The sequence below is a fragment of the Dama dama genome, chromosome 3, assembly GCF_033118175.1.
Source record: "Dama dama isolate Ldn47 chromosome 3, ASM3311817v1, whole genome shotgun sequence".
Taxonomy (NCBI): Eukaryota; Metazoa; Chordata; class Mammalia; order Artiodactyla; family Cervidae; genus Dama; species Dama dama.
In genome coordinates this window covers 34,211,024-34,235,467 of record NC_083683.1, presented here as the reverse complement: position 1 = coordinate 34,235,467, position 24,444 = coordinate 34,211,024, and positions in this window count along the sequence as shown.

Here is a 24,444-nt window from a genome sequence, read left to right as displayed (position 1 = left end):
CACATAAATCAGTGAGCATGTACCTGTGTGTGTGAATGTGTTAGTTGTTCAGTCATGTCTGACTCTTTGCAACCCCACAGACTTTAGCTAGCCAGACTCCTCTGTCCATGGGATTCTCTGGGCATGAATACTGGAGTGGGTTGTCATGCCCTCTTCTAGGGGATATTTCCAACCCAAGGATCAAACCCAGGTCTCCTGCACTGTAAGCAGATTCTTTACCATCTGAGTCACCAGGGAAGCCCAGTCACACGCCTAATGGTTTGTAAAATGCATTTGAACTCTTAATAGATCTATTCGGTAGGAAATTATATTTTCTGGATTTTTCATCTTTAGTTGTGTTTTTTTTATTTGAGATTTTGAGTTTTTCTCATGTTACATAATGTTCTAGAGCTGTGATGTCCCTATGGTAGGCATTGGGCACTTGAAATGTAATTTATTCAAATCAATTTTTTGATTTGAAAAATCAAAATTTTGATCAATCAAAATTTAGATGTGCTATATAGTGCTCCATGCTCTTCATGAGCCCACACTCACGCTAAACTCAGCTACTCCCCTTTCGTCAAACTCGTACCAGCTCCCACCTTTTTTTGTGATGGACAGGGAGGCCTGGTGTGCTGTGATTCATGGGGTCGCAAAGAGTCGGACACGATTGAGCGACTGAACTGAACTGAACTGAATATGGGTAAATAGATATGTATATTGTATTTTAATGACAGTTTTTTAAAAAGTAGGATGTAGTGTTTTTAACATGGATTAAGTGACCAAATACCATTTGGGACATCTTGGATAAAAAAATGTTTTATACATTTAATTGTGTCTGTTTCTTTTACTTTCATGATATAACTACTAGAAAAGTTAATTATTAGTAAATATGGACTTACATCATATTTCATTGGACAGCAATAACTGGTTTTTATTGCTTTAATTCAGGTAGTCAGCAATTTTTTCCTCAACAAATTTAAGGTGATTTTGTGATCCTAATAATCCTTAGGTCTTTGGACAGTCATGAAATTTTAAACTATGATTCTCTGCAATTATTTTCACTGTAGATCTACCTTGGACATTGCTCTTTGAGTATCTGTGGAGTGCCAGATTTTAAGGAATGAATGCATTCTTAAACATAAAAATTTAACGTTCTCTTTCTCATTTCAAATTTAATGTGTTTATGTGTTTTTCATGAATGTTTTCCTTAATTGGGAAAAAATAATTTATATAAACAAACAGGCTTCCATAACAGTCCTAATGATAACATACAGAAAAGTAAACAAATGTTGAGGAAGAGAAAAGCTACATATGTTTGAGGTATGTAAAGTCCTGTGACCCTTCAATTATGAGAAACAAATTAGAATCATCTATCAGAACTGGTCCATGGACAGTAAAAATGAGGGAAATGAAAATACAGATAGACCAGTCACCAGCTGCACTGGCTTGTCTTATGAGAGCAATTAACTTTGATGAAATAATATTGAGTGGGAGGAAAAGCTATAAAACTATTTTATGAAATAAATACATTCTCTGCAATTATTTAAAAATAATCCTTTGTATAGAGAAATAGTTGTATTTCTTATACTCTTTGAAAATTTAGATTGTTTTGTATGCAACTAATTTTCTTTTCACTTTTGTTTGTTTGCTATATTGCCTCATACAATGTGAAAATGTTCTTCTCCTTTAAATATATGCAAGTTTTTCAGTTTTATTTTCTCAAGCCATTCACAATGTGATTTCAGATGAATACCAAAAATGAGTCACTGTGCAATTATCTAACACTGAATTCCAATTTAGAGAATAAAGTGAAAAACAGAATAACTTATGATAAGATATCTACATTCAGTGCCTATTTTAAGCTAGATAAAACTCCTCATTTTTAAGGAGGAGTTTAAAATTGTTAAATTTTAAACTCAAAGTTATTTTTCAAGGCAAATAATTAAAAATTGCATTCCACCATTTTAATAACTAAAGAAGAAAAAGAAATAGCACAAAGATATCCTCTGAATATTAATAAAATTGATTTTCTAGAATTTTCATAGATAAAATCAAGCAAACATATTGGTTTGTGCCCAATTTACTCTGTCTTTGTATAAAAAATCAGTATTGGCATAAAGTATAATGTGTCATTTAAATAAATTAGTCATTACTTCATAATGCAATTAATGTAGGCTAACTGTTTAATAGGATATTCCATAAAATTAAATGGAACTTATGATCTCCTTGTAATCATTATTTATTTGTCTCCCCCACCCCTTCACCCCACCCCAACTAGGCTAGCACCTGGGCACAGTATATGATACATAGTAAGTCTCAATATATTGTTTATAAATAAGTGAATAAATGAAAGCATAAGTGGATAAATGAGTGTCCTTGATAGCTTAGAGATATTCATGTTTTGGAGTCAAAGTAGAAATGGTTTAGATAACTTCTTATTTGGGTATTTCTTGCGTATCCAGATGCTTCTAATAATTCACTCTTCTTGATGATTTTCCCTTAAATGGATATTTGATGTTTTGGCTTGTTGAGCAACTACTTCCTTCTGTTTTTAGAGACACTTTTTCTCCTATGAGAACCCATTACATACATTTTAAATGAGGTTTAACTTACCCCAACCCTGGGTGGCTGTTTGTTGTTGTTCAGTGGCTAAGTCATGTCCGACTCTTTGCAAGCCCATGTCCTTCACTGTCTCCCAGAGTTTGCTCAAACTCATGTCCATCCAGTCAGTGATGCGATCTAACCATCTCATCCTCTGTCACCCCCTTCTCCTCCTGCCCTCAATCTTTCCCAGTATCAGAGCCTTTTCAGATGAGTCAGCTCTTCATATCAGGTGGCCAAAGTATTGGAGTTTCAGCTTCAGCACCAGTCCTTCCAATATTCAGGGTTGATTTCCTTTAGGATTGCCTGGTTTGATCTCCTTGCTGTCCAAAAGACTCTCAAGAGTCTTCACCACCACAGTTCAAAATCATCAGTTCTTCGGTGCTCACCCTTCTTTATAGTCCAACTTTCACATCTGTGCATGATTACTGGAAAAACCATAGCTTTGACCATATGTACATTTTTGTCAGCAAGTGCTGTCTCTGGGTGCCTATAGAAGTAGATAAATATCCTTGGGAGCTTAATCAGGGGAAGATTAGGCTGATTATTGGAGTTCTGATCAGGACTTTTCATTCAGAGCTAAGTAATTTCTCACCTACTTGCTATGCTTTAAGTAAATTCTGCTTTGTCCTTGCACACCCCAGTTATGTGAACTAACATATATCTTTCTGTTTAGGCTAACTTGAAATATGTTTCTGTCACTTTTGGCTGTGACCCTTTCTCATTCTTTGACCACACGTACTTTGTGGGCTTATGTAGTGCTTCATTCATTTATTCATTACGCTTTTTTTTTTTTGCTGAGAATTTAATGTCTGGTTTTTTATGAGGTGCTAAATATACTAAAGCAAATTGTATTGAATCCCTGTCTTTGAAGAGTGAGTATTGGAGGCATACAGGGAGAAGTTTAGGGCTAGAATGGAAGAAGGTGCTATGCAAAGTGGAATGGGAACACAAGAAGAAAATAGGGACTAACTTGACCTGAGAGAAAGTCTCTAGGAGAAATTAGTATCTAAAATTCTTTTTTTTAAAGGGTGGCATTCATGAAAGGATAAAGCAGTTTTTTGCTGCTATCCTTTTAATAAAGTTGCATATATTTTAATAAGCATTCAGTGATGCAAGCTCATGTCAACCATGTTTATTGAACAATTATCCTTCTATTTTCTCTTCTCTATTATGGGATGATTAATTTATACTCACAAAACATTTCCCCCAAAGCATAATGTCCAACATTAGTGACACAGGATACGACCTCAGTATATCTCAGTCATCCATAAAAGAAAGGCCAGCTATTCACAAGGACACTGCACATCCTGCAGCCAATATTTTTCCTCTTTAATCTCAGAAATAACTCAAAAAGCAGACATGTCACTATTTGAATGGTGGTTTAGAAGCCAATTTGATTTCAAAACCTGGAGAGAAAGCAGGTTATTGTGCTGCACAGCCAATAATTTTAATTGCTTTGCATTGTATCTCAGTCAAATGCATAGCGAAGCCATCTAGGCCTTTGTTCTATATATTGACCCCCTATATCTTAGAATGTCTGGTAAAGGGCCTTCTCTGTGGAAGAGGGATAGCAGAAATAGAGTTGTTCTCCACTACCATGCCATAAGACATGGTTTAGTTGAAATCAATTAAAGAAAAACATCATCCATTAGGAGAGCATCATTTAGGTGATGATAAATTTAAGCAACACTAAAATATTTTTTAAACTAAAGGAATGTTGTTATTTTTGATGCTAAGTACATTTTCTCACTCTAGATTTTAGTACACATACACACATGCATGCACATTCTTAAACACCCACATTCTCTTAAATGTGGTCTCATATATCCCATTTATGGTGCACAATATTAGTCACTAAAATTAGCATATTTAATTTTATGTGTCCACATATGTAATTTTAGTGCACAAATGGCAGTTTTGTAAACAATCAACATCTAGCATTATTTTGGAGGGGATGGAGTTTACATATTAAATAATGGCATTTTATTTAATCAGATTCAAGTGTTCTTTTGTTAGGACATATTGAAAAATCTCTGAACCTCAGAAAATATAAGCACCATGGTCTCAATGTACACTGATTTTACATGATGCAGATAGGAGTCACATCCTGCTTTGTCTGATGCTGTAGTCAACACTATTATGCTCCAGGAGAGGTAAGCTAATGCAGTCTAATCCAAGGAGTGATCAATGAATGTGGTTCTTATTCAGAAGACTAATTTTAATGTATGGTTGAAAATAATTTATAATCACCAAGCTAATTAGTGGTAGTTAGTGAATGGTATCTATCAAAGATATTTAAATTATTGTCCTAAGTATTTTATAACTGTCAAGTCACACTAGCACAATTATTTTACACTTTGAGCTTTTTCAGGTGAAGTATTTCAAAGTTTAACTTTTGCCTTATAACTTAGTGAATATTTTGGTATTTTACTTTTGCAGTTAAAAAACTTTAAGTTGTTTGGGAAGCCCAAAATGGCCATAGTCATCTCGGTAGTGTATGAATTCTCAAGTAGTGATTTTAAAAAATAATAATAATTCTTACTAAACTTTTATTCTACAGGGATTTTGTATTATCAACATGTCACAAAATCTTAATATATCCAACTTTATTTTTCTTTAATTTTATCTTTATTTTTTCTGTATATATTTAACTTAAACAGGAAAGGTTTTTTTTACAAATTAGTATATTTATCATTAGAAACATTTGAAACTTCTTAAACAATATAAAATGTAGCTGGATCTCAAATCTGGTCAAAACCCAGTTTGGGACTCTAACCCATGCGGTTAAAACTCAAACTCAGCCAAAACTCACAGTAATTAGTTTCAGGACATAATGAAGCTCAGGTTATTGATTTTTCATCACAGAAAGAATTCAGTGAGAAACAGAGTGATAAGTAAGAAGTGGATTTATTTGGAGAGAAACACACTCTGCAGACAGAGTGTGGGTCATTGCAGTGGCCTTGCAATGAAGTGTGATTAGCTTTTATCAGTTCAATTCAGTCACTCAGTTGTGTCCAACTTTATGTGACCCCATGGACTGCAGCATGCCAGGCTTCCCTGTCCATCACCTACTCCCCAAGCTTGCTCAAACTCATGTCCATTGAGTCAGTGATGCCATCCAACCATCTCATCCTCTGTCATCCCCTTCTCCTCATGCCTTCAATCTTTCCCATCATCACGGGCTTTTCCAATGAATCAGTTCTTCACATCAGACTGGGTAATTTCATAGGCTAATCGGTGGGAGGATTATTCCAAGTATTTTGGGAAAGGGGTGGAGATTTCCAGGAAATGGTCTTTTGACAGTAGACCTTGGCATTGTCATGGTCCTCTGAGTGTGTCATTTAGCTTGCTTATTGAGGATCAAGTTCTAGTCGAAGTTAACTTGTCTGCCATCTTGTACCCATCTGATTATAATTGGTTTATGTTGTGTCCTTGGACTGGACTATGTCATTCTTTCAAAAGTTGTGCCCAGTCCCCTTCCCTCCTGTTTCAATATCTCTCTGAATGATTTATTGTTTAAAACCATGCTATACCCTTGTTTATAACTACAACACTAAGATCTTGCATAGCCTGGTAAATGCACATCAGATTTACTTAAAACTTTCACAGATTCCATGATCTGCAGTCACTTTGTCATAGACTTCTAATTCTTCATATTTAATATTGTATTAGCTATTATTAGCCTTAGTAGATCTGTCTGCATTTTTAATAAATTAAATGAATTAACTTGTTAATTATTATGCCAGCACATATTTAAATGACTACTTCAGGCCAGGGCCTGAGGAGGTAGGAGTTTTACAGAGATAAGGAAACATCACCCAAGAAGGGGAGACAATCTTTTGACAAAATAATTAAAATATGGTGAGATTAGAATATGATAGATGCCTAAAACAGATTAGTGAGGTGATGTCAGGCAAGTTTCACAGCAGATGTTTAAACTTAGACTTTCAGATATTGAATATGTGTTCATTGGGTAGAGAAAGTGAAGGTGGGCAATCCAGGTAAAGAGAATGGAATGGGAATGCACTGAGAATTCCCTGCATTGTGGAGTATATATGGCATGTAAGAGATGACCTTCTGGATCTGTACTCTAGATGATAGAGGGATGAAAGGTATTATTAAGAGAATAAAATAATCATACTTTTATTTAGATGAATAACTGGAAGCACTCTAATGATGAATTGAAGAAATGAAAACTAGAGGCAAGAACACTGTACAAATAGTATGGAAGCAGGATGAGTGGACTCTGAATTAAAGTGATGGTCTAGCAGATGGAGACAGCATATTAAAAAGCCGAGACGTTACTTTGCCTACAAATGTCCCTCTAGTCAAAGCTCTGTTTTTTCCAGTAGTCATGTATGGGTGTGAGAGTTGAACTATAAAGAAAGTTGAACACGGACGAATTGATGCTTTTGAACTGTGGTGTTGGAGAAGACTCCTGAGAGTCCCTTGGACAGCAAGGAGATCCAACCAGTCCATCCTAAAGGAAATCAGTCCTGGGTGTTCATTGTAAGGTCTGATGCTGAAGCTGAAACTCCAATACTTTGGCTTCCTGATGAGAAGAATTTACTCATTTGAAAAGACCCTGATGCTGGGAAAGATTGGAGGTGGGAGGAGAAGGGAACAACAGAGGATGAGATGGTTGGATAGCATCACTGACTCAATGGAAAGGAGTTTGAGTAAGCTCTGGGAGTTGGTGATGGACAGGGAAGCCTGGCATGCTGCAGTCCATGGGGTTTGAGAGAGTTGGACAGAACTGAGTGACTGAACTAAACTGAACTACAGCACGCCAGGCTTCCCTGTCTTTCCCTATCTCTCACAGTTTGTTCAAACTCAAACTCATGTTTGAGTCGATCCAACCATTTCATCCTCTGTTGCCCACTTCTCCTCCTGCCCTCCGTCTTTACGAGCATCAGGGTCTTTGGACTATGGACTGTCATTTATCTTCTCTCTTTTTAACATCAGCCTCTTCCTTTGTATTTGCTCCTTTCAGAACCTTTTAATACCCTTGAATTACTCACATTTTCAAAGCAAAACAGTCTCCTTGGAATAACTCCATCACACCTCTTTACACTCTTATAACCATCTCCTTTGAAAAATAGAACTCTTGACAGAATATGTTACTTTTACTTCCTCCGGTTTCCACTTCACATTCACTGCAATCTGTCACTTAACTAAATGTGCTAAATCACTTTTTGCAATTGTAACTGGATGTTAAGTTTGAAGTATCTCAAAACACCAGGATATGATGCTTATGATAGCCCGAAGTGAGGTACTAACCAAGTATTAACATTTGAAAATCAAGTGTTAAAGAAGAGTTTAGATGACTCTTAAAAGTCCTCAAACACATGGAAAGTATGAGAAGGTCTGGAGTTGAAGATTAGAGAGGATTTGAAGCAGAATATTTATTTTACGGGAGTTGCCAGGTTTCTATGATTTCTCCTTCTTCAGCTCAGCCACTAAGTTTTCTGACTTTGGCCTCCTGATGTGGAGATCCAACTCATTGGAAAAGACCCTGATGGGGGGAAAGATTGAAGGCAGGAGTAGAAGAGGATGGCAGAGGACGAGATGGTTGGATCCCATCACCAACTCAATGGAAAAGAGTTTGAGCGAGCTCTGCGAGATGGTGGACAGGGGAACCTGGTGTGCTGCAGGCCATGGGATCACCAAGAGCCAGACATGACTGAGCGGCTAAATGACAACAAAAAAGAGAGTTCCATATGTGTCCCACTGCTTGAGGCACAGTGAGGCCAAACAAACTGAAATGTCAGAGTTTGTAGCAGAGAAGGATTTATTGCAGGGTCAAGGAAGGAGAGCAGTGGATTATGCTTAAAACCCCTCAAATCCCAGTGGTTTTCAGGGAGAAGATTTTATAAGCAAACTTTGAGGTGAATGGTGCAGAGCCTATGATTTTCTTCTGATTGGTTGGTTGTGAAACAAGGAGACCATGTTCTAGGAATCTTACGCTCAGCCTGAGTTACTGTCTGTCTTCCACCTGGGTAGGATCTTAGTTCCTGCAGAAGGATGCACAGATATTGTTATGTTCTATCCTTGAGGGAGAACCAGAATCCTGCTTTAATAGCTGCACTGCTGTTTCTTGATTTTCTTTGTTTCTGCATCCATTGCTTTCTGGATTGCTTCCCTGAGCAGTTGCACTTTAGTAGTGTTCAACTCTTTGGGGCCGTATGGACTCTCACCAGTCAGGTTCCTCTCTCCAAGAGATTCTCCAGGCAAGAATACTGGAGTGGGTTGCCATTTCCTTCTCCAGAGAATCTTCCAGACCCAGGAATCAAACCCCAGTCACCTGCATTGCAGGTGGGTTCTTTACCACTAGCAATAGATGTCAAGTGTTGGCGCTTAACCACTAGAAGGCTGAGATCCACAGTTTTCACAATGACTTGCCAAGAGATCTTGACCCACAGGTGATTATGGAAAGATCAATGGAACAAGGTCTCTTTAGGGACAAATGAAAGGGCAGTCACTCAGTATTCTGTTTAATATCTATAATCAGAAATTTAAGGATGTGGAAGCAATAGGTTGAGGGCAATTGCTCCAACTAAAAGTCTCAATTCCCTCCCCAGTCTCCATACCCAACCCAATTATGCTGCTATACCACTGATAGAAGAGATGCCTTGGCTTATAAGAAGCATCCCCATAGACCACAGCAAGGACATATTACAGAGATTCCCTAGTAGAACCTAAAGCAATCTACTTAGTTGGTTGAACACTGGACAAAGAGGAATATTCCAGTGTTTAGAGACAATTAGATCCAGGCTGTTAGCTGACATTGATATATAAAGATACAGAGCATTGTCATAGCCTCCTACTAGACTGAGAATATATAGTAGCCAGGAAATAAATGGATTTCTAGCTAAAATTAAGCTTAAACTAGATCCACCAACTAATCCATTAAAGAACCCACCTGACAATGCATGAGACATGAGAGATGCTGGTTCCATTCCTATGTCGGGAAGATTCCCTGGAGGAGGGCATGACAACCTCCTCCAGTATTCTTAGCTGGAGAATCCAATGGACAGAGGAGCCTGGCGGGCTACAGTTCATAGCGTCACACAGAGTCAGACATGACTGAAGCAACTTAGCACACGCACTGTATGAGTATATAATTGGGACAATATACTTTATTATTGAATAAGCTTGGAATCTTACTAGAGTCCATATAGAATCATAGCTTGGAGGCAGAAATTATCAAAATCTGGAAGACCAACTGCAAACCTCTGAAACTGCATTCAGCTCTCTTTTCAAGAGAGACCCTGCTGTGAGAATTGACATTAGCTAATTGCATTCATCCGCTGGGATATGCACCCAGGATTCCACCAAGGTGACTCTCTCCCCAAACCACTGCTGACTAATGACTGAGTGTAGTGCGGTTACTAGACCTGGACCCATCTTACCCAATGCAGAACTTCTCTAAAGCACAGTCCCTACTCTGGGGTTCTTTCTGCTTAGATGGGGCTTTATTAGAGCTGCACTGCAATCTTTAACTTATCCTACAAAATACTTCTTTTCCCCAAGTGTCAGTTTACATAAGTTCTTCCAACTACTATAAATGCTTACAGGCATTTTCTCCAGTACATCTCTTGAACTTCCAATTCTATCTTGGCATCATCTGCTTCTTGGAAGACTTGAACTGAAACAAAATCTGTAACTCGACCTAAAAGGCATTTAATAAATTGGACTTTTCCTTCATTACATTGACCTTGCCAAATGCAATTTTGCTTTTTGATATCTAAGAATAAAAAGTTATTTTTATTTTTTATGAAGCCACATAATATAGCACTTTATGAACTTTGCATATTTTCTTTTCTGCCTGGTATTCCATTCCTCTTGACCTACTCATCTGTATTTAGTTATTGTGATTCTCAGGATGGGCTAGATAATATTCAGATATAAAAAATACCTTCCTGTACAAAAATATAAAGAATTCAAGAAAGTTACAGCAGAGAATGAAGCCAGATGTGCAGGTGTTAGCCCTACTGAATTAATGTAATGTGCACAGGTCACATACCTTTGAAGCTGGCACTGCCTACTCATTTGTGTGACTGAGCTGAAATATTTTATCAAAGTCTTAGATGATCCTCTGTATACAAGAAGTCTGCAGACTTGTGTTGATGACCTTTACTGTGGATGGATAACCAAGATTCACACTTTATCTAGGTAAATACTTTTTAAGATACCAGAGTAACCAAATCAAAGAAAAATTCATAATTTTTGAATGAACTCATTCCTTGTGTTGCGAAGACCACATTTAACAAATTTATGCAAAATTTTGATTTTTAAAAATAGCCCTAATACTATTTTCTACTCAAACTTTGTCATTCCTATTGCCTACTAGCTGATTGCCCACTTACTATTCATTCCTTCCATGTGTACTGCTGCTGACTTTCTTTAGGAACACATGCCCTCGTATTCTCAATACGTCCTTTCATTTCAAGGAGATGCACTGTAATGATTTAAACAGTAATCTGCAATGCTCGCAGTGTACTGGTGATGAGTGTCTGCCAAGATTTATTGTGCCCTTTACCTTTGCTTTGTCATTCTACCATTCTCAAAGGCTCTTATTGTTAATAAAATGCAAAGTAGTTAGTGGGATTCTTTGGATGATGTTACTTTGTCTCCTGACAAGGTAGAAAATAAAATCACCCTTGGGTTTTTATATGTGTTCATACATATTTTAAGATTGTAGAATTACCAACTTTAGTCTCCAAAATGCTAATGATAATAGCAGACAATTTGGCATAACTTTTCTCCCCCCATTTTGAATATATGTTTATATTTAGACATATTTTCAAAGCACATTAAATTATAAAAATGGTATGATTTTATGGTGATAAATATATAATATATAGAGGAGTAAAATAAAGGTAGAACAAATCAACCATAATCATACCACATAGATCGTATTACAGCTAGTCAATTGTACACATTTTTCCCCTATGTCTATATATGTATAATCTAATTCAAAGATGAACTTTCCTGACTTGATGACGTAGGAAAGATTGGGTAGGATTGGCTCAAATCCCTTCTTTCTTTACACTCTGAAAATTCAAAGTTCTGCTCATGATTTCTGGGTATTTTCAGTCACTGATGGTTCTAAGCTTCTTTTTCCACTGAATTGGTTCTGTTTACTGATGTTCTAGATAATCTAACTGTATTATTTCACAGAGTAGTATGAGATTAATGACTGAATGATATTTAGTATATTTTCGTATGCTAATCTGCCATCCATCTATCTTCTTTGATGAAATGTCTTATCAAATCTTTTGTCCATTCATATTAGCTTTTTTTTTGGTTTGGTCTTTTTTAATTTTTCAGAGTTCTTTGTGTTTCCATATCATGGAAAATGATTGAAGTTTGATGGCTGTTAGAGAGTAACAGAAAATAATTTTTTTTAATATTTAGGCTATTTTTAGGACCACAGATAGTTAAAATCTGTGAAACATTTAGAAAAATAGAATTACTTTTGGACTTATATAATTGTTCCTTATCTTAGAAAAAATGATTTCAGCTTTTCACGTGATGTTAGCTGTGAGCTTGTCATATATGTGTTATAGTGTGGAAACGTTCCCTCTATACCCACTTTTCTGAGAGTTTTTATTATATATAGATGTTGAATTTTGTCAAAATGTTTTCTGCATCTATTGAGATGATCATGTAATTTTTATTCTTCAATTTGTTGTATAACATTGACTGATTTGAGGATACGGAACCATTCTTTCATCCTTGGAATAAATATCACTTACTATAGTATATAATTCTTTTAATGTATTATTGAATTCAATTTGCTAGTATTTAGTTGAAGATGTTTCCATCTATATTCATCAGTGATATTTACCTGTAATTTTCTTTTTGTGTGTGCAAGATACCATTGTCTGACTGTGGTCTCAGCGTGGTACTGGCATTGTAGAATGAGTTTGGGAACATTTCTTCTTTTGTAAATTTTGGACTAGTTTGAGAAGGATAGGTGTTAACTCTTCTCTAAATGTTGGTAGGATTCACCTATTAAGCCATCAGGTTGCAGACTTGTTGGGAGTTTTTTTTTTCTTTCTTTATTGTTGATAAAATTTCATTACTGTAGTTGGTCTGTTTATTTATAGTTTTTATTTATTCTTGTTTCAATTGTAGGAGAGATTGTACCTTTCCAGATTGTACCTTTCCATTTTTTTCTAGGTTGTCCATTTCATTGGCATATAATTGCTTATAATAATATTTTATGATCTTTTGTATCTCTGTTGTGTCTTTGTAATCTCTTTTTTAAAATTTTTTTATTGTTTTGAGCCCTCTATTTCTTTTCTTTTTGGATTATCAATTTTGCTTATCTTTTCAACAAGTCAGATTTTAGTTTCATTGATATTGTCTTTATTTTTAAAGTTTCTATTTATTTCATCTCTGATCTTTATTATTTATTTCTTTCTATTAAATCTGGGATTTGTTTGCTCTTTTTCTAGTTCATTTAGGTGTGAGGATAGGTTGTTTATTTAAGATTTTGCCTTGTATTGGTATAAACTTCCCTCGCAGAAGTGCTTTTGCTATGTCCCTTAGATTTTGGATCATTGTGTCTTTGTTTTTAATGTCTCCAGGTATTTAGAAAAAATTTCTTCTTTGATTTTTTTCTGTGACCATTGGCTATTTAGTAGCATATTGGCTAGTTTCCACGTGTTTATATTTTTTGCAGGTTTTTCCTCATGCATATTGTCATAATGTTGTGGCAGGAAATGATGCTTGATATTGAAGATCTTTTCTGCTAGGCATCTGGTCTTTCTCATTAATAGTTACTTTATAAAGAGTTGTAATTTTGTTTGTGCCTATGGGAGGAGGTGAGCTCAGAGTGTTCCTATATTGCCATCTTGGCCACCTCCTAATGGTTACTGGTTTATAAAGAGAATTCATGTGCCTTTTAATTTTTTAAGATAAAGTATTTTATTTCTATACTAAATTTCCTTCTTTTCCCTATTTCTTCACAAGATTCATTTAGGCTGAGTACAATATAGGGACTAAAGAGCATTGACTAATTCAAGTTTGTGATTCATATTATAAATGATGTGTGCTTTTCTTATATCGATAACCAAGATAGCATTTTTCTTTTCTAAATAAGGCAATTCTTTTTCATTTTCCCTGACATAACAAGGGCATTGTGTGTCAGAACTCTGAGACTCCCAGTTGGAAACAGACGTTGCTAGAATAAAAGCAGATGTACAGATCGGGAGCACTGCCAAAGTGGAAATACCAGTAAGAATACAAAATATTTTTTCTATGAGTTTGACAGTGCCTAAACAATTTTGGGTTGTTTTCAGCACTCAATCCCTGGGTTGGGAAGATCCCCTGGAGAAGGAAATGGTAACTCACTCCAGTATTCTTGCCTGGAAAATCCCATGGACAGAGGAGCCTGGCAGGCCTACAGTCCATAGGGTCGCAAAGAGTCGGACACGACTGAACGACTTCACTTTCACTTTTCACTTTCAGCACTTTAGATCCTAGGAATTAGCTTGATTAGGAAAGTGGATATACTGCTAAAAAGAATTATAGCTACCTATAATTTTCAACTACCTATTAGTCTCAAGTAAGGTATAGCATAATTGGGTTTCCCTGGTGGCTCAGACAGTGAAGAATCTCCCTGCAATGCAAGAGATCTGGGTTCGATCCCTGAATCTGAAAAATCCCCTGGAGAAGGGAATGGCTAACCACACCAGTATTCTTACCTGGAGAAACCCGTGGACAGAGGAGCCTGGCGGTCTATAGTCTGTAGGGTTGCAAAGAGTTGGACATGATAGAGTGACTAAGACTTTCAGTTTCACTTTCATAGCATAATAGGCATACCACAAAATCAACAATTCTGACATTGAGATAAAGAAAAGTATCATTATCTGCAGGAGTCAAGTTTATGGGATGGGAACAATTACCCCATCAAATTATTGCCCCTATCCCCAAACCCACAGTTATATCTTGTTCAATAATGCTGGCTAAATTTTAAGCTGGGGAAAAAAAAAATTGCTGTCATACTGTGTAATATCTCAGGTTCTGTCCAGTCAGCTTGCTTAGATGTTGACTCCCTTGATATCTTTCATTCTTCAGGTTCATCACCTTCTTCTCACCTACTAAGGTCATTTGTTGTGCAGTTTGGAGCCCAGTGTTTCACTGTGCTCCTTCTGATACCTTGCATTTTCTCACCCTCCTGTCTCTGCCTTTCTTGGGGTGAAGGTGGCTAATAAGGATCGACTATTTTCTCTCCTACACTTACATATTGTCTTGAAGGGATTTATGTGTTCACCCAGATTGATGCTGTCTCTACCTGTTTGTACTTGTCTCTACCCTTGATGTTTTGCTTTTATTTATAAGTTTCAACTGTGAAATTATTTTATTTGTTTAGTGAGCTCTTTTTCACCCAAAACTGCTTTCAACTTCTTTGGTCCAATGTGTTAACAACGTCTTTCTCATACTCATAACAACATCTCATAACAACGTCCTCTCATACTCGGCAGAAGATTTCACCTCCTGAGTGGAATGAGTGCCCTGAGTAATCTTTTCCTCAAATTATAGCCCCTCTGTCCTGTTTTCCTAACATTTTGTCATGATGAGTAGACTCCTTTTTTCAAGTTCAAGGCCATCAGCTCCATCTATGCCTTGGATGTCACTCCTGTTTCTGTCTATTAAGTATATCCTTACTTCTACATATTATCTATATTTTCTTTTCCATTGTTTCCATTTGGTCTCTAATAGTCATGAACATATCCCGTCACCAAATAACTTCCTTCCATCTGATGTTGCTTCCTATCTCGCTCTTCCTCTTTCTGACTAACTTACCTAAAATAAGTGGTTTTCACATTTTTGCCCCTCACGCTGCTAGACTTCTGAAATCTGTGCTCCTGTTTACTACTACAGTGACCTCTTTTTTACTAAAAAGAAGGAAAACATTTTCATACATAACTTCCTTTCACCTTCTGCATTTGACACTGCTGATCTGCTGACCACTCTCTTTAAATCCTCTCATGTGTGATTTCCAGTCTTTTTTCCTCAGTCTCTTTTGTGGACTTCTTACTCATTCTCTATCTTCCAGATGACTGTGTTCTCATGAATATTGTCTTCTGATCTCTTTTCTCCTTGCCCATTTTCTTTGGCATAGAATACCAGTTCCAACAGCTTCAGTAACCAGTTCTGTATTAATGATACTGGGATATATATTTGTATATATTACAAATATATATATGTATATGTGTGTGTGTGTGTGTGTGTGTGTGTATATATACACACACTCTGATTTTCTCTCCCAAGACCCTGTCTTGTTTGACCTGTTTCTATGATGGGCTCTGGTATTACCCTGTATCACTGTACAGTCTTGTGTCATTGAACCTATACCAGTCATTATAATTTCTTGTTTCTAGCTTGGTCTATTCAATTAAGAAGTATGGATAATGGGGGCTTGTAACTCAATTTTATTCTTTTCCATATCCTTATCTTATTGTATACTATTTAAAGCATATTCATATGTGGTTATAATATTTTTGCTTGATGAACTCACAATGATGGAGTAACTAATGGATTCCACAGGCAATCCTGTGTATTTTTTAATGTCTTTTTGTTAAAAAATATTTCTCATACTAAGTAATGTATAAATATAAAAATAATAAATGTTGGTTGAATACAAAGGCACAAACATTTAGAATCATTCATTATAAATTTGAATTTAATATATAATAATACATTATTATATTTATATTTAATTTTACTATATGTACTTTTTATTTCTATTTCAATAAATAATAATAAATTCCTATATCATTTCTTTGAGACATAGGCCTTTAGATACATTTTAAGGTAAAAGTTTATGGTATAACAAAATGAAAGTGGGTATCGTGACTTATGTAGACATATTGTTATTGCAATGGAGGTTTTCTCTGAGTGACAAATTTTTTAAAAGGAAATGGATTTTTGTTTGTTTGCTTTTCAAACATGAAGTCCCAAGACTATAACACTCTGAATTTTGAGTTATAGAACTAATTGTGCTTATTTAGTAGTCTGTTAAGATTTAGAGATAACTTTTTGATTGCTTTTTCTCCAAACTATTTTACAAATCAGTTATTTCATTACTTACTATACTGATCCAATAAATAAGCATTTTTTTGCTTCAGTTGCTTGCAAAGCATAATGCTATTCACAAGTCTCATGAACTCATGGTCAGCACAAAGACTTACTCAAAAGTAATAAAAGTATTATTCAAACAAACATTGTGTTCAGAATATCCCCAAGCTACAAATTGATTGTGCAGTGATTTCAAACAATATGTGAGGGAATATTTCCAGGACAAGTTATATACAAGCTTTTCCTTGGTGTTGTGAAGATTTTGATTTATAACACTTTATTGAAACATTGAAAACCAGTACATTTCCTGTTATCATTGTCCAAAAATTCACTGCAAAGTCTTAGTGTTCTAATTAGCTCAGATAGAATTTGCCTTAATAATGATGATAATAAATTTAATACTAATTACACTAATGATAGTGTAGCATTGTTTTCCAATCATTATCATCAAATAAACAATAAAAAAAATTCAATCAGATGGTGATAATTTTCAAGGGCCCTGATAAACATTAAGAAAAGTTTTCTTTAAGAATATTATTCATTGAGTAAAAGTAACTTTGTGGTGAAACTATTCTGTATGATCCTATAATGGTAGGTGGATTCATGACTTTATGCATTTGTTCAAATCTTTTTATGATACAAATCTTTTTTACAACAGGGAGAGGGAACTTTGATGTATATAAATTATAAATAAATAAGTAAATTCTTTGGAGTTTCTCATGAAAGAATGCAGACTATGATGAGCTAATTTTACTGCATGTAAATGTGTTTTAAAAATCTCCTGAAGGGGAAAGGGGAATAATGTTGACCTGTGTAACTTTGAAAATGACCGAAGGATCAAGAAATTGTACATAAAAACTGTATTCTGTTTAAGTTGTTTTTTGATGAGGGTATGAGTTAGCTATTCTAATATTGCTATACATACATGTTTGAACTGAAAAATTACATAAATGAATGGCAGATTCATCCCATCTGTCTCCTATCTGGGATCCAGCTTTCTTACTATTGGAGTAGAAATTTATAGATAATTAAGGAAAGAATCTAGAGTAAGCAGTGTGATAATGGATTGGAGTTGGAGATATCAGTAAGTATTTCATTTAACATAAAGATGGTTACATGTACAAATACCATAGACATGTGGACATATGTAGGTAAGTGTATATACCTATATTTTTCATTCTGTCAACTGAGATGACCTAAAAGAATTGACACCCCAGTATCAATAAGTGCATTTATTGCCCAGAGTTTGGTTTCCAGTACCATTCTCCATTAAAAGAAATCAGGCATTCTTATAGAAATGGCTAATTATAGGTCTGAGGCTTCCCAGGTGGCACTAGTGGTAAAGAACTTGCCTACTAATGCAGGAGACCTAAGAGTCGCAGGTTCGATCCCTATGTCAGGAAGATCCCCTGGAGGAGGGCATGGTGATCCACTCCAGTATTCTTGCCTGGAGAATCACATGGACAGAGGAACCTGGTGGGCTACAGTCCATAGGGTTGCACAATGTCAGACATGACTGAATCAACCACACATGCACAATTTTAGGACCAAGGTAAGACATGAAGCATCTTATAGTACCAGAAAGCAAGAAACTGTTTTACAAAACCAACCACATAAGCAAACAAAGACCCACTGATGGAATATTGGAGCAAAATGAAAGAATGTCAGTGATCAAAGATGAAACAATTTGAGTAACCAAACAGATAAATAATATTGTATTAAAATCCCCAAATAAAGTAAATATCCATATGTCCATATTGATACAAATAAATAAATATGTGTAGAAGAAGAGAAACATATTTTGTAGGAAAGAATTTTAAGTAAATGTAGATACCCCATCCTATAAAGTATAACTTCTGCTACTTAAGTGTAAGCCCTGCGTAGTGATTTCCTTGCAAAGACTAGAGTGTGAAGGAGAAAAATACATAACTTTACAGTGGAGAAACCTGACAAACTCTACGTAGATTACTAAGGTGATCAAGGTCAACCTTAAAAATTATGATGTTGACAGCATGCACCTTTGTTATGATGTGATGAAAATGGCATTTTGTCTCTGTTATCTTCCTCTCAAAACCGTCTTCTAAGAATAAAAAAAAAAAAAAAGTCAAGTTACAATAGAGAGGCATCTCATACAATGTACCTAACTAATGCTTCCCTTGAGGCTCAGTTGGTAAAGAATCTGCCTGCAATGCGGGAGACCTGGGTTCGATCCCTGGGTTGGGAAGATCCCCTGGAGAAGGGAAAGGCTAACCACTCCAGTATTCTGGCATGAGAATTCCATGGACTGTATAGTCCATGGGGTTGCAAAGAGTCGAACGTGACCAAGCGACTTTCATTTCACTTCACTTCAAGGCCACCTCAAAACCATTAAGGTCACCAAATATAAGGAAAGTGAGGAAATGTCACAGCAAACAGGAGACTGAAAAGACATGGCAGCTAAATGCTTAACAGTAACTTGCATGGGATCTTGGAACAGAAAAAGACAGTAGTTAAAGAAGTTTGAATAAACTATGAGTGAGCGAGTGAGTGAAAGTTGCTCAATCGTGTCTGACTCTTTGAGACCCCATGAACTATACAGTTGACAGAATTCTCCAGGCCAGCATACTGGAGTGGGTAGTCTTTTCCTTCTCCAGGGGATCTTCCCAACCCAGGGGTTGAACCCAGGTCTCCTACATTGAAGGCAGATTCTTTATCAGCTGAGCCACAAGAGAACTATAGGCTTCAGTAAATGATATAGTTTCAATATTGGTTCTTTAATTCTAACAAATATACTAATAGACAACCTTTGTGTGGTTGTGGGTGTGATATGGGGGCTCTCTGTATTATATAGTCAATTTTTCTGTAAATCTAAAAGTATTCTAAAAGACAAAGTATATTAATAAAAAATAGGTTTGTTAATATTAAGAATTTCCATTTTAATATCCTTAATTTGTATTTCAGTGTCCTGGTAGAGTTTATACAAATATAATACTTAAGATTTCTTACTTATTGTGAAAGTTTTCCCAAGATGAATTATGTCTTACTTCATATTTGTAAAAGACATAAATGACACTATTGTGTTTAATATCTATACAGGCTGCAACTCCACAAATTTGCTGTTAGAAATCACTTTAGTAAGACATTTAACTATTTTAGTTGTTATTTTAATAATTTCATGATAAGGAACAGCTCAGAAAAAATTATGTAGTATAATGAAAATCCTTTTTCAATCTAGGATAAGAATTGTGTGATACATTGTAGTGCTTTTACCATTATACTGAATGATAAGCTTCCCATATAAATATTATTAATACAATTCTAAACACTGATAATGCTTTAAATGGATAAGAATAAAAAAATATCAAAGTAATCTAGCTACTGTTATGAACACTTTTGAGGGGGCAGATTATATTTTAGGAAATTATATTGAATTAATTTATATTATTAGCATATATAATCATCATGATGTTGAATAAACATGTCTGGAAACTAGTGGGTCGTTTGCCTTCCTTATTTGGAAGAATTCAACAAAGTAGAAGACTATTTTTTTGCTGCACTGGGTCTTCATTGCTGTGCTCAGGTTTTTTCTAGTTTGTCTCAGTGGTTGTGGCACATGGGCTTAGATATTCTGCAGTGTGTGGACTCTTCCCAGACCAGGAATGGAACCTGTGTCCCCTGCATTGGCAGGCAGATTCGTAACCACTGGACCACTGAGGAAATTCAATGGCTATGTTTTAATTGGATTATATTTAGCCCTGAAACTTCTTAATATATATGTAAATATAATTTTAGAAATTGAGTGTACCTATTACAAACATTGATATTTCTCTCAGAGACCCCTTGCTCTTATTCTTTCTCATAGTAATGACACTTGAATATACAGGCTAACTATATCCAATGGAAGGCTGCATGGATTTTGAACTCTAAGAGAGCAGAGTTCAAATCCTGACTCTTATTATTAACTCTGTGACTTTAAGTATATAACCTACTCTCTCTGTGCCTCAGTTTGGAAACTGATACTGATAGTACTATCTACCTGGTCATGTAATGAGTATACCTCCATAAAGTATTATGTAAAGTTAGGACAATATTTTGGACAAGGCAATGGCACCCCACTCCAGTCCTCTTGCCTGGAAAATCCCATGGACGGAGGAGCCTGGTAGGCTGCAGTCCATGGGGTCGCGAAGAGTCGGACATGACTGAGTGACTTCACTTTCACTTTTCACTTTCACGCATTGGAGAAGGAAATGGCAACCCACTCCAGTGTTCTTGCCTGGAGAATCCCAGGGACGGCGGAGCCTGGTGGGCTGCCGTCTATGGGGTCGCACAGAGTCGGACACGACTGAAGTGACTTAGCAGCAGCAGCAGCAGGACAATATGTAAACTTTACAGTGTTAAGAGTGGATGTTATTTTTTCCTGAGAAACTGAGCAGATGCAGTTGAGTTTAAACATGGAGATTATAGTTTGTAAAGATCAAGGAAGGAGTGAAAGCCTCCCAAGACCTTATAAACCTGTGGTGTCTGGTCCCTGCTTATGTTTCTCTACAGTGCTCCACTCTGCCAAGTCATACTGCTGCACCCCGGGACCTCATGATTGCTGAGTTCTCTCTTAAACCAGTCCTTCCCACCTACAGTCTCCTCTCCTAAAATGCTAAGTGAACACACCTATGTGTGTGAACACACAACATCATGTACACACATGCTCACACATCTGCTTAATGAACTCCTAATCAGGCTGTGTGTCACATCCTCAAAAGTGATTTTTGAGTCTCTAAGTCAATTTTCTAGTATATACTTTCGTACTACTCTGTATCTTGCCTTTGTGGATCATTTAACAAAACAACATCTCAGTTGCCTTGTGTGATTGATTAAATGTCCATCTCCCACACTACTTTGAAAACATCTTTAAGACAGTAACTCTATCTTGTTTTGTGCATCACTTACCCCCTAGTGTCTCAGCACTGCAAGACATAATAAATCCAAGATAAGCAAGTGTTGTGATATGCATGAAAAGTCAACTTGCCTCGGCAAACTGGAACAAATAAGAAACAGGTGGGAAAGGAAGAGTGTTTCTTTAAACTTTCTTGACCATTCTTTTCCAGAATGAACTGAGTTCATTCATTGCTTCCTGAGAAAAATAAAATGCACCCCTTCACTCCCACATATAGACTTCATGTTATCAATTCTTAGAGCAAGTTTTAGAAGATTGACTTTTCTGTTGACTTTTATAATTAACATGTAGATTAATCCAGATTTCATTCCAGAGCAAAATGATGCAACAAGTGATTTTAAGGCAGACGCTGTCTACTTCTGGGCACTATAAATTTTAAATGTAACCTGTGACTGTAATGTGCATGAAAAATATTCCAAACATAAAGCAGGAGCTTTAACCCACAAAAAAAAGAAGAATCAGTTGAATGCAACCTAGCAGTTTGCATGATATTACTTTTTTCATTTTTCTTTAATATAATAGCTTTTTAAAAGATCATCTGATATGCATATCAATAAGCATCTTTGAAACCTTTTAATAATCAGCTCTGTCTGGAATAGCATTATGAGGTTTAGTCTTGGGAAATGCTATGGTTATTAAGGTTGCTTTCAGTCATATGAAGTTCAAAGGAGATTAATTTTAAGCTTTGAAAATCCCATGACACTTAGTATAGTGGCATGCATCCTAAAGCTAATCTAATTATTTGATGACAATTCCAGTGTTGAACATTATTTCACTTAATTGTTTTCACTTTGCCTCTTTGGGGATGCTACTATCTGAAACAAAGTTAAAAGTGTCTTTCTTTTTACCCTGAAGGCAACTGGACCCCCCCTTTGAAGTGAATCAGCTGGCCAACTATGTCTCCTTTTTAGTTATAATTACTTTGAATATTTTAAACTATTAGAGTTATTATTATTTTAAAATATTCACTTACTAACCATAATACAAAGAGTCTGTATCAATTAACATACTGACACTTTATATTATGGAACAACAACAGCAGCACAACAAAACAATAAAACAAATCTCAGAGGTTTAGTTCTTTCTCTGATATTCAGTGTAAGCCTAAGTATCTCTCCAGAAGAATGGTTATCCATGTGATGGCTCATTGTATCCGTCTACATCTACCACATGGAGTCAGGAAAGAGAAATGGAAGTTGAACACACTATTCTACACAGAAATATCTAACATGAATTCTGTTTGTATTTAGTTGCTCAGAGCAAGTCATGTAGCCCTGTCTTTCTTCACAGGAGAGAAGGTACAGTTCTCTCATTTGCCTGGAAGTAGAGAAACATGTGATAACAGTGAGTTTTGGGAATACATGTTACATAGTCCCAGGGATAGAAAATATAAAGTTGATTCCTTTCTTTCTCCTTCCCAGTTTAGGTGGGTTCCGCAGAATGGCTATTGAAGTTATTTTCTAGGCGTAAGTTGATTAAAAGTATCTGGGAATAACATGTTCTCTCCTCTTACAGTCATCACATTTAGCAATTGGACAGATAGTGATTGTATCTTCCATATTTAGTCATCATTTTTGGCCAGTGTCTCTTTTTGTGTTCAGTAGCCTCCTCTTGAGAAGTATTCCTAGCAGTTGTTAATGTGGAGATCTAAATTGTGGTTTGGGGATTTGTATTTTAAATCACCCTTGGGGAGTCTAATCAAAGTTGTTCATAAGTGGTACTTTGAGAAACATTGATCTAATAGCATGAAATTCTCATATGCTTACCCAGTTGAAAGTTAAATTCAACTATACTTTTTAATCTAATATGACAGTTGAAGATTTTAATAAAAAATGGATGCATGGAGACATCCATAATGGTACCAGCTGCTTTTCCTCTAATAGACAGCAGAACAGAAGTAGAAAAAAAAAAACCCAAAAATCCAGAGACTGATAGATCTGGATATGAATCATGATTATTCTCACTGGACATGTGACACTGAGGAAGATGTTAGCCTTTCTACTTGAGTATCCCTCGTGTTTAAGAGGAGAATACAGTGTCTACCAAATAGACTTGTGAAGAGAATCTAATGAGTAATAATTATAAAGTAATTAGCACATACTAGTCATCTGACTCAACACTTGTGTGCCTCCAAAGTACTAGATACTGTGTTAAATACATATGAAAATATATCTTATAAATAACATTCAATAATTTAAAGCCCAATTAAAGAGAGTTACATAGAAAAGTGAGTTACATTATTAGATTATTACATACTAGGTGGCTAAAGTAGTTCATCTGAGACCACAGAGTTAAGAAGTAAATTTGAGCATGAATTTAAGTGCTGTAGTTTGACTTCACAATGCTAAAAAGAGAAGAAATTCTGCATATGTTTGTTAGGAAACATTCTCTTTACTTGAAGTCTGCAGTGAATCACTGCAAGAATTTCAGAAAAAGAGTACTATTTGCAGATTTCAGTTTTATGAAGAGCATTCTGGAGGCAGTAAGGTGGCTTTCATTTCATTTAGTTTTGTTTTGAGGGAAGAAAGTCTGAATTCATGAAGAACCATTAAAAGGCTATTGTAGCAATCCACAATGGACAGAGATTCGGAACACTGTACAGGAGACTATGATCAAAACCATCCCCAAGAAAAGGAAATGCAAAAAGGTAAAATGGTTGTCTGAGGAGGCCTAACAAATAGCTGAGAAAAAAAAAAAAAAAGAAGCCAAAAGCAAAGGAGAAAAGGAAAGATATACCCATTTGAATGCAGAGTTCCAGCTAATAGCAAAGAGAGATAAGATAGCATTCTTAAGTGATCAATGGAAAGAAATAGAGAAAAACAATAGAATGGGAA